The 15,686-nt window shown below is 40.8% G+C and overlaps 1 protein-coding gene across 5 annotated transcripts in view; it reads left to right on the forward strand.

Moving 5' to 3' along the window:
- Nucleotides 1-15,686, forward strand: part of LYPD6 (LY6/PLAUR domain containing 6) — a 116,428-nt gene that overhangs the window by 72,001 nt on the left and 28,741 nt on the right. For 2 of the 5 annotated variants that reach the window (XM_061199983.1, XM_061200002.1), the window contains 2 exons: nucleotides 11,262-11,316; nucleotides 13,122-13,170. The exons of 2 other annotated variants lie outside the window; for them this stretch is intronic. The gene's annotated coding sequence lies outside the window, so the exon portion shown is untranslated. The remainder of the gene's footprint in view (nucleotides 1-11,261; nucleotides 11,317-13,121; nucleotides 13,171-15,686) is intronic. One more of the 5 variants, XM_061200020.1, reaches the window with a different exon arrangement.

The following is a 15,686-nucleotide window of genomic DNA, read 5'->3' on the forward strand; positions in this document are numbered from 1 at the left end:
GCCATTGATGTTAGTAACTTAGAAAGAAACCAGCGGATTCAGAGAAGGCTTGGGGAAAATGGCAAAGTGAGTCTCCTGGAGCCCCTGGTTTCCACATTTACTTCTGTCTCTTCACCCTCCTCATTCTGTGCCCAGTGTTCCCAGGTTTCCTTTATCCTTCTTAAAGCTGAAATGACCACTTTCTTCTAAAATGACACAGTCTTAGTATGTCCAGGATACATGCAGCAAGCCAGCCTCCTCTCAAAGGCAATTCTTCTATTCGCTCTAACTTCCAAATTACTGATGGGTCCTTGAAGCATGGCATATGAAGCCAGACTGCATGCATTCCAATGTCCACTCCCATACTTTCTACCCAGGTGACTATGGAGCAATTGACTTATCTTCCTAAATTTCCTCATCTATAAAAATTGGGATTAAAAAAATACCCCATAAAGTAATTGACATCTTGTCACATAATAAGCTAACATTTTCAGCCATCATCTAAAAAATGAAATGCAGGAGAAGGTAGAGTGGTTTTCTGTGGCACTCCTGAAAATATGACCCTTAGGTCTATGTCATTTCCTTTTTATCCCCTTTGACCCCTGTACCAATGATAAGGCCAAGAGTGCCTCCATAGAAGCACCTGTGCCATATTTTCTGATTTGATGTAATTAACACCATTGTGTTGGTACTTAGCTGGGTAATCATTGTTCTACTTCACCCTCGCCCTAATTGGTTCAGAGATCACAACTTCAGTGACTGGTTTTCATTTATTTATCACTAATTTAGAACTCCACTATCCAATAGTGTAGCCACGGTCCACATGTCGCTATTTAGTTTAAATAACAATTAAATAAAATGAAATTCACTTCCTCAGTCACACATTTCAGTTGCTCCATAGGCACATGTGGCTAGTGGCTCCCGAATTGGGCAACCCCAATGTAGAACATTTCCATCATTGCAGGAAGTCGTATTGGACAGTGTGACTTAGACCCTCGATTTTGCTTGTGCACATAGAATCGTTGTAGTATTTACCATCACTACTTATTAGACTCCTTTGCACAAACAGCCTGGCTAGAAACTTCAGATCCATATAATCATGAAAACAGGAATTGGAGCAACCTGTCATCTCATATCAAATCCCAGTCCTTTTAAGATCTTTGATCCAGTTCCTTTGCTTCTTGTAGGATAATTCTCTACAATATATGCTTGGTTTTGTTTTTCCACCCATATGAAAGACCTGGCAGGGTACAATGCAACTGCATAGATGGTATGGTTTTGATATTGGAAGCATGTTATCCTTGCTTTACAGAGTGAAATCAGGATGAATGTATTACTACCCTTCCTGTTTATTCTCAACTATGTTACTTTTTGCCTTATTCTCAGCCCTGCTTTCTTTCTATGAATCACATCAGAACGAGTGATTAGAAAATCAGAAAAGATGGAAAATTTGCCACCTCCAAAGAGATGGCGCCACTTAATAATCAAGTCTTTGCCTCACAAGCATAGTCACTCACAGTGGAAATGTCAGGTTGCGGGTCCCGACGAGTTGAAGGCGGGTGTGTCAGTGCAGACGAGAGACTGAACCGCAGGGCAGTTTTCTTGCTCAAGTTCACATGGCTCTTTGCAGCAGAGCCAGGGTTTGAGCTCAAGTCTGCAGTGTGCAAAAGCCATTCGCTTTCCATCACTCCATGCCACTTCTGAAAATGTTGGCGTATTTGTTTCCTTTCTCAAAAACTCACCCATCTTTCTGGCTGCCTTTAGAGGAATGGTTGTGAGAGTATGTTTGTCTCAGGAGAGGCCTCGAGGCATTTTCTGTTTTGTTGTCGTAAAAACTAAGCGTGCTAAGTCCGAAAGGTGGCGTGCACTTCACCCTGGAACATTTCAAGGGCAACATGGGACAATCACTTCATGAAGAGGATGAAAACCACTTTCGGAAAGTGATTACCCAAGAACCCAAGAGAAGCCTGTCAGGTTTGGAGTCAGAGCAGTGAAGAAACCAGGTGGGAAGCTGTGGTCATTTTACAAGTCACAGCCTGCCCACTTCTCTTCCTGAGTACTCTGAGGAGCCAGGAAGGAATGACAGAGGGGACCTAGCGGAAAAAATTACACTGGTTACGTTGGACTGCTTAATAGTTCCGTAATTGAGTGCTGTGGGGAACGTTTCAGCATGCTTTGCGGGTGCCCATGGATGAAGGGAACATATTTTGAGGCTGTTTCCTTCTACCAGCAACTTGCAGAAGCATGATAAAGTTTCCCAAACGTTGCTGCAAATTAGAATCACCTGGAGGGTTTTTAAAATCTCAATACCAAATTCACACCCCGTAAGTGACATCCTAGTGGGTGAGAGCCAGCATCAATAATTTGTAAGGATCCCGGGTGATTCTAAAATGCAGCGAATTTGGAGACCTTTTTTGACCACCCCTTTCTCTCTCTTTTACCCTCTCTCCTTTTATCTCCTTGTATCCTTTTCTCCTTTCTCCTGCTCTTCCTGTCTCCATGTATTCACCTTAACTGTTGATCCCTGAGGAGGGCCAGCGCCTGTCTTCCTGGGAGGACCAGCCAAGCCCTTTGCCCCACCCAGAACAAAGCCCAAAGGACACCAAGTCAAGATGGTCTTTGGTGGCCCCTTCCTTCCAGCAGGAGATGCTGTCCCTGACTTGGTGTCCTTCTAGCTCTCACTGAAGTTTGCCCGAACACACTCTTTTCTGGGCCTGGCTCTTCCTCCATCACCCCACCCCTGGTGTGTAAGTACCTCCTAGGTCAAGGCTTCCCAGAGAGGTGTCTGCTTGTCTCTAGGCATCTGCAGCTGAGTCCTCGGGCACCTAACAGTTCTGAAGAAGATTTTAAAATGTGTGTCCTTATTTCTTGGTGCTCTGGTTTTCTTATCTGGAAAATGGGGCAATAATAATGCCTAGGGCTTCCCTGGTGGCGCAGTGGTTGAGAATCTGCCTGCCAATGCAGGGGACACGGGTTCGAGGCCTGGTCTGGGAAGATCCCACATGCCGCGGAGCGACTAGGCCCGTGAGCCACAATTGCTGAGCCTGCGCGTCTGGAGCCTGTGCTCCGCAACAAGAGAGGCCGCGATAGTGAGAGGCCCGCGCACCGCGATGAAGAGTAGCCCCCGCTTGCCGCAACTGGAGAAAGCCCTCGCACAGAAACGAAGACCCAACACAGCCATAGATAAATAAATAAATAAATAATTAATTAATTAAAATTAAGATGATAATAATAATAATAATAATAATGCCTAGTTCATAGTGTTGTGGGGAATACAGAAAGCACTTAGTGCCTCGCATGTGTTGTTTTGAACTATATGAAATTGCCATCTTTGTAGGGCAGAATGATCGAATAATGGCAATTTCATAATGTTCAACCCTGTGGTAAATGTTCAATAAATGTTATGTTATTTTCCCTTTTATTTAATTATTGTATTTAATCTGAATGTGATTTTATTTATATATGGCAATTTTTGTTTAGCTTTAAAGCTATGACATGGGCTTTAAAGGAGCTTAACCCTAGTTTTCTATCTGTGTATATCTGAGTAGCGGTATAATTATTATAATAAGGGTTAATTAGTTGACAGTGGGGGTAGGAAAGGTTCTGTCTGTGAGCCTGTTTTCTCTTTAAAGGAGAAAGCATTTTTCAAATTTGAGAAATCCTGCCCTAGACCTTCCCCTGTCTGCCTCATTTAATTCACCTGCCCTCTGTTTTTATTGTCACGGCAGGATGCTGATCTTAGTTTGGGATCAGCTAGAAAATCTGACAAGCAACTTGGGCTTTCGATTTCTCCTGATAGAACACGACATTGCATAGGCTCCTTTTTGAAGACCTTTCACATCTCCTTTCTGGACTGGAGAGAAGACAGTTCCGAACCAGCGTCTTGACCCATATGAGTAACCGGATGCCTCGCTAGGCCACTAGACACTGATTTTGAGAATTATATTAGCCAGCAGGCATGCGCTAGGTATGGTTCAAAGTGCTTTATGTGTATTATCTCCTTTAGTCCTCCTAAGAGCCCTATGACATAGGTAGTATGATTTCCCCCATTTTGCAGATGAGGAAACTGAGGTACAGAGAGGAGTTTAAGAAACCTGCCCACAGTCAGTCAGCTCTCAGAAGCAGAGTCAAAATTCTAACCTGGGCTGGCTCCAGAACCTGTGCCCTTAGCAACTGCTCCACAGTCATCCAGGCATTATCTGTTTGTCCTCAAAACAATCCTAGGTGGGAGGTAAAGGGGTCTGGGGTCTTCCTGGCTCTGGAGCTGGCACTTAACACCCTCAGTGCCCTCTCTGCTCTATTGCCCAGTGCCCGGTCAGCCCTGCGTGCCACTGCTGGCTGTGGCCGTGTGGCTCCCCTTAGAGTGGCCTCCTTTCCAGTCCCAGTGCCTCTGCCCCTGCTTTTGGGTGATAAGATGTTTCTCTGACCCTTCTTAAAGTAGTTAAAAAGCACATGTTAATTCTCTTGACTTTAATTGCCCCATCGCCTTAGAGGCGCCCTAGCATTCTTTTTCCCATGGAGTGGTTCTAGGAGATTTGCCCACACACAGGGCTGCAGGACCGGCCAAGAGGGATGGAGTTACTTGGTTGGTTGATTGCTTTCTCCAGCTCTAATACCACTTCCCCAATTTTGAGAAGGCCTGCCTTTGTGAATGGGCTGGATTTCCCTCTTTTTCTTTTTCTTTTTCTTTTTGTCCTTTCCCTGAGAGTAGAATGACAGACAGCATGTATTTTTATTTATTAACCTGACTCCCCGCAGGAAAAAAAGCAAGAATATTACGAATAGTAAAAGTTGTTTTTTTGTATTACTCTGGCCAGGGGTGGCTGATCCAGAGTTTTTAGGGGGGACCTCTCCTTAAGAAAAAGAATATACGAATTAGAATCCTAACATTAGGAAAGGGTCTTGGCAGAGGCCCATGCAATCAGGGACCCTGAGGCTTACCCTTCACTACATGATAAATTCACCTCTGGCTAAGACACTTGGGAATTTTAACATCTTTTGTTTTCTCCAATCCCTCTTATTTCCAGTGTCCTATTACTAGTATCCTTGAATGATTGTTTGTATGAACCTAGAGGTTAACTGTATCTTTATAAAATGAAATGGGTCGTCCCTATCTCCATTTCTTCCTTTCTTCCTTTTTCCAGTTAAGCTGCTTTGTTGGTAGGAAGGAATATGGACCTCTTATTGGGTTTCACTGATAATGTCTTGTGATCTCCTCCCCAAAGGGCCTGTGTAGGGTTGGTGCAGTCATTGTGTTAGCTGGCTCCTCTACTTAGCATCTTACAGACAAGTAGCCTTGGTTGTAAGGACAGAAGGTCAACATCATACCATGATCACGCTTGACTAAATGACTCAAAGATGCATCATCTCTCTTTTTAAAGAGATTTTTAAGAATTTGCATTAATGATTTTACTAATAGAGTTGAAGAATTTGTGTGTTAAGCTGGAGCTATTAACAAGTATTGGGTTGGCCAAAAAGTTCATTTGGGTTTTTCCATAAAAAAGAAAAATATAGAAAAATCCGAACGAACTTTTTGGCCAACCCAATTTAACAGAAAATGTTATCTATACCCACCTAGTTGGAGGATAATGAATGAGTTAACAAGTGAAATAGAAAACAAGGGGGACAATTGAGGAACAGAAATAGGAAAACATTAAAAAAGGAATAGGGGAGAGGAATCTCACTCTCACATGGCTGAATTCAGTGTCAGCAGTGAGGGAGCAGGGTCTGTCTAGATACCTACATTTCCTTATCCACAAGAAGCTACTCAGTAATTTTTTTCAGTAAGAAAGGAATTCATTTAGATACAAAAACAAAAAAAGTTTCTATTATCAAGGACAATTTTCTTTTATTAATAACTCCTACATCTTTTTCTGCCTGAATGAATACTATGTAAAATCTTATTAGAGTCTGTTTTGCTACAATAGTAGACTTCCTTAATAGCTATTATTTATGGAGACTTATAAATGAAGATGGTGTGTTACAAAGGAAGAATGCCTACCTCAATGACATAGAGTTAGGGGGTCATTTGATACATTCCTGTGCCTTTAAACCCAGGGTGAAGAAATCCTTCCTTCCTCAAAATGACTGTGCTAATTTGTTAAGTGTCCTTGAAAAGTCAAGTTATAGTTTAGACTGTGAGTTTTAGAAGACCCCAATACCCTTTCACAAAAATGAAACTGATGATCTTTGAGCAATCTGGAGAGAGACATACTGTGTGTAGCTCAAGGTACTGGTTGATCAGAAACTTGGAGGATGAATGCATGGATAGATTTGTTTTTAAAAAACATATTACTTATTAAATGAGAAACATTGGTTAAGATTTAGTACATATCTTCCTCGACTTACTATGGGGTTAGGTCCTGAAAAACCTATCATAAGTTGAAATATCCTAAGTCAAAAATGCACTTAATACACCTAACCTACGGAACATAATAGCCGAGCCCAGCCTACCTTAAACAGAACACTTGCATTAATTAGCCTACAGTTGGGCAAAATCATCTAACACAAAGCTTATTTTATAATAAAGTGTTGAATATCTCATGCAGCTTTTTGGAATACTGTACTTAAAATGGAAAACAGTATGGTTGTTTGGATACAGAATGGCTGTAAGTGTATCGGTTGTTTGACGGCATGGCTGATGGGAGCTACGGCTGCTGCCCAGAATCAGGAGGGAGGATGGTACCGCGTATCACCAGCCCTGTCAATCAGCAGCCTGGGAGAAGATCAAAATTCAAAATTGAAATACAGTTTCTACTGAATGCTTACCGCTTTTGCACCATTGTAAAGTGGAAAAATCGTTAAGTTGAACCATTGTAAACTGGGGACTGTCTATAGTTAGCTACAAAGAACCCAGTGATTTGAAAAAATATAGCCATAGGGTTTTTACTTAAGCCATTGTTTCGATGTTGGCTGTTTGATTTTTTTTTTTCCTTTTTTTCATTTTTTCCCACAAGAAGAGAGAGCACAGGCTGGCTTTCCTACACTGTAAGAAATCCTGAAGGGGCTCACCACACCTATCAAACTAGCAGTTACACAGTCCTCTTAAACTTGAGTTATTCATGGCTAAACGGAAACAATCTTCAAGGCCATTTTGACAAAAACTTGATTAGGATTCTTGGAACCCTGGGCAAAACCCTATTCCATGCAAGACAGTAAACAAGATTTAAGATGGGTTGGTTCTTCTGAATCTTGGGTGAGAATCAAGATAAGCCTGAGTCATTGTTAATGGTTGATGGTGGGCCGTGTTCTTAACATTCTCCAACCGATTCACAACAGCCGCGAGGGCAGCTGGTTTAGCCTTTGAGAGGAGGAGGAAAATCGTTTGAAGAGGAAGAGCAATGTTTTGTAGGCTGCAGTGGGAGGGAGAGGCATTTTGGTGACCTCCTGTCCCCAGGATCCATGGGGCTTGGAAGGACGAGCACCGTCCACCACAGAAGTCCAAGAGGAAGTGGTATTTTCTCTGTGAGCCAGGCTTTAGTCCATGCATGAAGCAATGGAAGGAATAGTTCATGAAGAGGTTAGAGATGTGGGGTCATTTGTTTCCATCTGGCTTTCAGAGAACATGGTAAGAGGAGGCAGGAGAGGCAGACATCACTTAATGTGGGTGAGCATGGCAGTGGCCAAAGGCAACTGGGAGGGGTGATATGAAGAATTAATAGGCCTCAAGGTCTCAAAAAGAATCTTCACACCAGGTCTCTAAAACCAAAACAAAGTGACCCCAAACACCAGGCAATGGTCCCTGCCAGTAAAACTTGGTTCAAACACGGCAGAACTTCCCCATGGATTCACAGCAGGCAGTGTCAGCTTTATAACTGATTATTACTGAAGTTTTGGAAACGCTCTAAATTAGCAGGGGAAAGATGAACGCACCACTCCAAATACGGAAAAGACTGCCCCTGTACAGTACCAAGATAACTCTTTTTTGGTCAAGAGGTGGAAGGCATATGCCCAGTAATCCAAATGTTGGATTTGGAACTGGGTTATTTTGAACCCAAGAGCAAATATGTTTGCAATTTAATCCACTTATAACTATCATATTGTTTCTGAGTACATTTTGAACTTTCACGTTTTTGGAAGGTTTCTAAGATGAAATTCCTAGAAAACAATAAATTGAAAACACGACGTTTTTAAACATAGAGAAACATTTAATAAAAGACACAAAAGCAAAAATTTCTCCAAACCGCTACTCCCTTCCAAGTAAATAAAAAATTGCAGGCTGTAGCTGAAATGTACCCAGTGTCCCATTCCTGCCTGGAGAGTTCTTTGACTTTATCCCCTTATGGCTGTTTGCACTTCAAAATGCCTTCTCGTCAGTTCTCTAGAACCTTCAAATTGATAGAGGAAGCAAACAAGCATACAGTCAACAAGCAGAAGAGAGTTAATGCAACATCTTTTAGAAATGTGCACATACTGCTAGGCATACTCAGCCAGCATCATTTATCCTTCAGGAATTGAAGCATTTTTGATGCATTTGACCTTTAAATCACATTGGAGCAAAATAGAAAGGTAGCTTTCCCCTATAACTCAAGCCCTTGCCAAGGGGTTCCTGAAAAAGAAATACACACTTTTTTAAAGCACTGATTTTTATGCAAATAGATCCTCAATTTAAATTGGGAATATGTAAAAATCTATCACCCTGTAGGTTATGGAAATGAAACATCAGTGTCTACAAAGTCTAAAAGAGATAATCTCTGCCTGGTTTTCTATTATTGACATTTTAAAAAACCAACTCTAACCTTTTAGTTGATAGGCCTTAAAGATGTATTATTGTAAAGCACATAATTGTTACAAAGGAAAATATAACCTAGTGTCTGGACCCTTTTGGAAGACTCTTGAATTAGTCAGAGCTCCTGATTTCAAGGGACAGAAAGCCACTTCAAACTAGCTTGGGCAAAAGGGGTATTTATTGGATGGAGACTGAAGCTTCTAAGGGAAGAGTTAAAAATTGGCTAAAAAGGCAAGGGTTGCATATAGCTTGGGCTTTTCTCTCCATCTCTCCTCTCTGTCTCTGTTGGCCAGCAAGCTTCATTCTCATCTTCTCCCTCCACATGAGGAGGAACAGGACATACACATGTTCCTGAATTTTACTTCTTGGGGGCTTCTGTTTCAGAGAGGGCTGATTCTCTTTTCCCAATTCTGGCTTGAAAAATACCAGGAAGAACCCTGATGGGCTTGGCTTGGATCAGATGTCCAACCCTGGCCCAAATGACAGTGGCCTGTAGGATGGACCATGTGAGAACAAGGTGCTTCCCAATAGCAACACATGACGTATGTCAATAGAAGAGCCATTCCCATACGAAGGGGAAAGAATAGGCCAAAACTGATTCCATATGCCCACTTGACCTATATTTTCATTGTTTAAACCTTATATTTTGATTTGAACATTGTAATGGAGTGATATTCCATTTTTACAGAAGCAAATCATGTCAATAGGTAACCTCCCCACCTTCTGGCATTTGCAGAAGTGTTCATGTGAACTGCTGTTAGCTTTATTTTGCACTTCCAGGCTAATGAGGTTACTTAGAAGTCTGTGTTGTTTGTTGTAGTGGACATCTGTGTGATTCTGCTAGCCCATCATCCAGTTTTTCTTCTTCAGCTGATAACACCTAGATTTTCCTTTGGGAAACGAATACCTCCTATATTCTCAAACCATGTGATTTCCATGAAGCTGACACTGTGTGCTTGTCTCAGTGACGTGCTAGTGGCCCAGCCCTGGCCAGTTGGAATGCCACACTCCCCTGGCCAGTTATGGTCCAAGGATGGACCTCCCTCCTTTTTAAGGCTTTCCCTGGAACAGTTTGGAAAGGGCCTCGCTGTGAATGCTTCTGAAGCTACTGTTGGCCACAGTTTGAGAAGACCTGAATGAGAACAAAGGCAAGAGATGGGATAAAGCAGAGTTGAGGGATGGAAATGCCTGATAACAGGGTTGAAGTCCAGCTATCTAAGCTGGACAGTCAAGTGAAACAGTAAAATTCTTCCCCCTACCCCCTTCCCCTCAGTTTTGGTTATAGCTTGTTTGATTTGGATTTCTGTACCTGGCAACCAATGTGAAAAGTGAATTATCTTCATGAGCAGAGAACTGTGTAGTTCCTAATTAAATCTCCTGCTCCAGTTCCTTATGTTCCAGACAAGGCAAACCACAAAACCTAGTGACATAAAGCAGTAACCATTATTTCATTTATCTCATGGTTTCTGTGAGTCAGGAATATGGGAAGGGCTTGGCTAGGCAGTTCTCACTTGGAGTCTCCATGCAGTGGCAACCAGACAGCGGCTGGAGCTGGGATAGAGGGGAGGGGAGGGGGCTAGAGCAGCTGGCAGCCAGCAGGGCAGCTGTCTCTCCTCCTGAACTCTCAATAGCTCTGTTGGACTACTTGAGCTTCCTCACAGCATGGCATTCAAAGCACTCAGACTGCTAACCTGGCTTCCACGTGAGTGTTCCAGAGCCCTGGGTGTAAATTGACCCAGCTATGAAAGTCACACAGTGACTATGACCCAGCTTTGAAAGTCACACAGTGTCATTTCCACCACAAGCTGGTCAACTGAACAATAAAGTTGGCCCAGAATCAAGGGAAGAAGATGTAGACCCCACCTCTTAATGGTGACACGTCAATGAATTTGCAGACGTGTTTTAAAACCACCACATATTATGAGCAGTCCCCAAACTGTGAGAAGGGTAGGGTCCTGTGGTCAAAATGATATATTTCAGTAGACTTAGTTTTGTGACATCATGCTTTTAGTTTATACTTTGGGGAGCTGGATTAACTTTTTCAAGTCATTAAGGCACGAAGCGTAGTCTATATATATTGAAAATTAAATAAGATTTGTCATGATCTTTCAGGCTTTAGAATTCCCTTTTGTTCTTGTATTAAGGCATTTCAAATTTTAATGTGAGTAGCACTGAAAAACATTTAGATTTGGATTAGTTCTCTACTTCACAGTTGCTTATATATTGACTTACTATTGAGGCATTGTCATTTAGTACTTGGTACCTTAGTCAATGTAACTTCCAGAAGTGCTTCACTGTCTTCCAGTGACCAGTTTAAGGAGTTGGGAGTAATCTCCTTTTTATGGATTCTATATGAAATAGCCATTACAATGTAGATTTGTAAAACTTGACCTGTGTTATGGTTCTATCACTTTGCCTCTCTGACTAGAGTTAGAAATCCTCCTTTATACTATCTAGTACCATGGAGTAAAAATCAGAATGCAACTCTTTTCAACTTTCTCCCAAGTGGAAGAAGTCTAATAGATCTTGAACTAATTTTTTTTTTCTGTTTCAGAGTGTAGCAAGTAATCTATTGGAATAAAACCAGCAGTTGAGTAACTCATGCAAAGGTAATTTAGAGCACAAATTAAATCTGTCAGAGTGGTATTATATTTGCAAAAGCTCATAAATAACAAATGAAAGGTCACAGAGCTGTGAAAATGAGAGTGTACTTCTTCATAAGAGAGCTGTAGTCAGGGACAAATCCTCAGCGTATATTCAAATAGCAGTGCACAAAATGGAAACACAGCATCTTTTCTAAATGTCTAGAACATTCCAAAGACACAGTGGACTCCAGGGAAAAGCATCAAAGTCCTAGAAAAGACCCTTCAAATCACTGAGCATGTCCAACATGGTATTTGTGGGGTTTAGGGATTAAAGCTCCATCAACTACTGAGAATCTGTATAGAAAAAATACATCCCCCTCAGCAGAGCCTATATTTCAGTAGCAGTTAGACTAGTTGTGAATGCATGTCACTCATCTTTCACTTTTCAGTTCCTAGAAAATACTAATACAGTGAGTGGTGCTTCATGATTTACTGCAGAAATGTAAGCAGTTGGGTGATATTAATAAATAGTCCTGCCCATCCTGTTTTCTCATGGAAAAGAGCGGTGGAAAAATAGCTCTGGCTACTATAAAGTAGACAAGTTCTTTTACTGTGCATTTTATGCAGATCTTTTTTTGTGTTGTGCTGTGTTGGGCTTGACTTGTATAAGGGAATTATTTTTACAAGCAATGTGTGGGCTTCATCAAAATTAAAAACTTTTGTGTATCAAAATACATCATCAAGAAAGTGAAAAGTCAACACAGGGAAAGGGAGAAAACGGTTGCAAATCATACATCTGAAAAGGGTCCAGAGTCCAGCATATAGAAAGAACTCTTACAACTCAACAATAAAAAGATAATAACTCAATTTAAAAAATGAGCAAAGTATTTGAATAGACATTACTCCAAAGAAGATATACAAATGACCAGTAAGTACATGAAAAGATGTTCAACATCATTAGTCACTTGGGAAATGGAAGTCAAAACCACAGTGCACTTCACATTCACTAGGATGGTGCTATAATAAAAGTTGTTTTTTAATGAAAGTAAGTGTTGATAAGGATGTGGAGAAATTTTGCTGATGGGAATGTAAAATGGTACAATGGAAAATCATTTGGCAGTTCCGCAAAAAGTTAAACATAGTTACCATAAGACCCAGCAATTCCACTGTTAGGTATATACCCAAGAAAAATGAAAACATATGTCCATACAAAAAATGTACATGAATGTTAAAAGCAGCATTATTCACAATAGCCAAAAAGTGGAAACCACCCAAATGTCTATCAGCTGATGAGTGGTATATCCATACAGTGAAACATTATTCAGCCATAAAGAAGAATGATATACGAATTCACATTACAACATGGATGAACCTTGAAAACATTATACTAAGTGAAAGAAGCCAGACATGAAAGACTATATGTTGTATGATTCCTTTTACACAAAATGTTCCCAATAGGCAAATCCATAGCAACAGAAAGTAGCTTAGTGGTTGCCAGGAGTGGGGAGAGGAGGGAATTGGGGCTGACTGCTAATGGGTGCAAACTTTCTTTTTGGGGTGATGGAAATGTTCTAGACTAGGTGATGGTTGCACAATATTATGGACATAAAAAATCCCTCACTGAATTGTATTATTTTTAAATGATGAATTTTATGTTATGTGAATTTTATCTCAATAAAAAATTTTAAAATAAATAAAAATAACAGATCCTTAAAAAAAAAAAAAAAAGCAGTGTGTTTACCAGGATTAATAGCACATGCACTAGAGATAAACCTCGAGTGTTATCTCAGATTCCTGTGACTGGTACCTTCTTTCTCTTTCTTGGTCAGCGGTCCATCCACACGGGGTTGACCTTCCACTCTGGCTGCTGAAATACAGGTGAGTGAGTTCTTCGTGGAGTGGACCTTGATCAATGGGAGACAAGAGACAGGAAGACAGATAAATTCTCCCTCCTTTCTCTCTCCGTGGACCACACTGAGTGAAGCTGTTCCTTGGAATCCTCTATCTCTCTGTGGCTTGTTGTGAAGTGGTGAGCTGCATAGTAACCTGGGATCACATTGCTTTATATTTCCTAGCTTCATTTTACCTCTATCTGTCTGTCTGTCTTTCCCTCCTTCTCTCTCTCCCTCTCCCTCTCCTTCTTTCTGTTTTTCCTTTACCCTCGTTGTCTTGGGCTTGCTCTTCCCATATAAAGTCTTAGCACCTTTAGTCCTTGCACAGATTCTGCTGTGAAGAGCACCTGGCCTATGGCACTTGGCGAAGGGCATGGCAAAAGAGGGAAACAGGGAACATTCTATCATATATGGATTCTGTTATTTTAGAAGAGACATGGGCATTTTTAAGGTTATATTCATTGGCTTTGGGTGAAAAGCTGACTTTTATTTGTGCATAAAAAGTGAAATTACTCTGTCAAATCACTTTTTGAAAAGAACGATTTTTTCCAAAAACTGTTTTCCTGTTTATAAAAGTAATACGTGCTCATCAAAAATTTTTGAGCATGCAAATTGAGCAAAAAGAAAAACATCAAAATTACCTGAAATCCCACATCATTTTGGTCTTTGTCCTTTCAGTCCTTTTTCTAATCATAAACAAGCCTAGAAATACATTTTTTGCTAAAGAAGGAACAATTTCATGAGTAAAATATGTTGGTATGACAAAGTGTCAACTACTTTAAGAATTTGAAAACTCAGCATTAAACACATAAAATTCATGGTTAAAAAGTAGTTGAACCCTCCAAGTTTGACAACTTGCTCTAAACAAATCAGGCCTAAAGAATCAAGCTTGCCAAGTAGAGGTGAATCTCTTTTAATGAATGAAATGGTTGTTTTAACTTCATCCATGATACTTCACCATGTGTAGGACCTGTGAGCACACTTGGAGATGTGGGCCTTGGCAGGGATACAAGGTGTGCTCGTGACCTGTGCTCCTTCCACATCTTTTACACAAGTAAAATCTAACTAAGGCAGCTATGGTAGGGATCATGGGGGTGGAACATAGGCCTTGTAAATACAGGGAGGGTGTAGAAGACCAGCACCCACGTGTTTGCTTCGTTGACAGGGATGGCAAGAAATCCCTGGGTCTGTGTGAGCCTCAGCATATTAAAATGCTGGTGGCATTTAGGCCTCTCCCCACTGGCTTTGTCCCTGCCTGGCTGGCCATGGGACCAAAGGTGGGGTAGAGGAGACATATGGATTGTGATTTGTCATACTTAGTAGTTTTGGGAATTGTCATATTTTTCTGATTTAAGGAAAGTGAGCTTGTGTTGAACCAAAGTTAATTGTACCATGTTTACTTTCACTTAGAAAACTATACTGACTGATTTTGAACAAAACAATAGTAGTAAAAATATTGGGAAATACTGTTAATACATGGCATTTACTGTGTGACAGACACTGTTCTTAGTGTTTTACATGTTTATTTAATTCTCATAGCACATTTTTTTAAAGCTGTATTTTTTTCATCAAAGTATAGTTGATATACAATGTTGTCTTAATTTCTGCTATACAACAAAGTGATTCACATATATATATATATAACATTCATTTTTAAAAGATTCTTTTCCATTATGGTTTATCATAGGCTATTGAATATAGTTCTCTGTGCTATACAGTAGGACCTTGTTGTTTATCCATTCTATATATAATAACTTACATCTGCTAACCTCAACTTCCCACTCCATCCCTCCCCCAACCCCCTGTCCCTTGGCAAACACAAATCTGTTCTCTGTGTCCAACTCATAGTACATTTCTAAGGTAGGTAGTATTATCCTCATTTTGCTGATGAGGAAACTGGGGAACAGAATGGTTAAGTAACTGGCTTAAGGTTGCACAGCAAGAAAGTATTGGAGTAAGGTTTCAAATCCAGGCATCTAGCTCTTCCCCTCAGTATGTTACTCACACATAGTCAACACAAGCTGTAAAATGAAGGCTCTTGGATGGGTAGCCATGCCACAGAGGTTGCAGTAAGGTTCATTTCAGATGACATTAAGTAATGCATAATGCTTATGCAAAGACGGCACAGAGGGAGACTTTTAAATTAATAACTGGAAGGAATACTGTGGTTGAGAAATGCTTTAATGAAAATGAGACACTTGCAATGTTTGGTACGTGCTGACATCAAGTTTCACATTAAAAAGAACTTAGGCTGGCAACTAGTTGATATTTAATGTTAAATTATTCAAAGTAAAACCAGAAAGCTTTCCTCACCATTCCTCTCGAACTGAGCCCAGATTGTGAGGAGACGGGTGTTGGTGCAATTCATTCAGGGGTCCAGGGGGCTCTGTGCAAATCTGTCCCCCAGGTGCAGCTTCACCCGACCTGATGGATGTACGCAGAAGAACTATTGCATTCGCTTAAGATTAGATAATGTTTGTGCCTGTCACTCACAGAGGGAAA

This window comes from Eubalaena glacialis, chromosome 1, assembly GCF_028564815.1.
Source record: "Eubalaena glacialis isolate mEubGla1 chromosome 1, mEubGla1.1.hap2.+ XY, whole genome shotgun sequence".
NCBI classification, from domain to species: Eukaryota; Metazoa; Chordata; class Mammalia; order Artiodactyla; family Balaenidae; genus Eubalaena; species Eubalaena glacialis.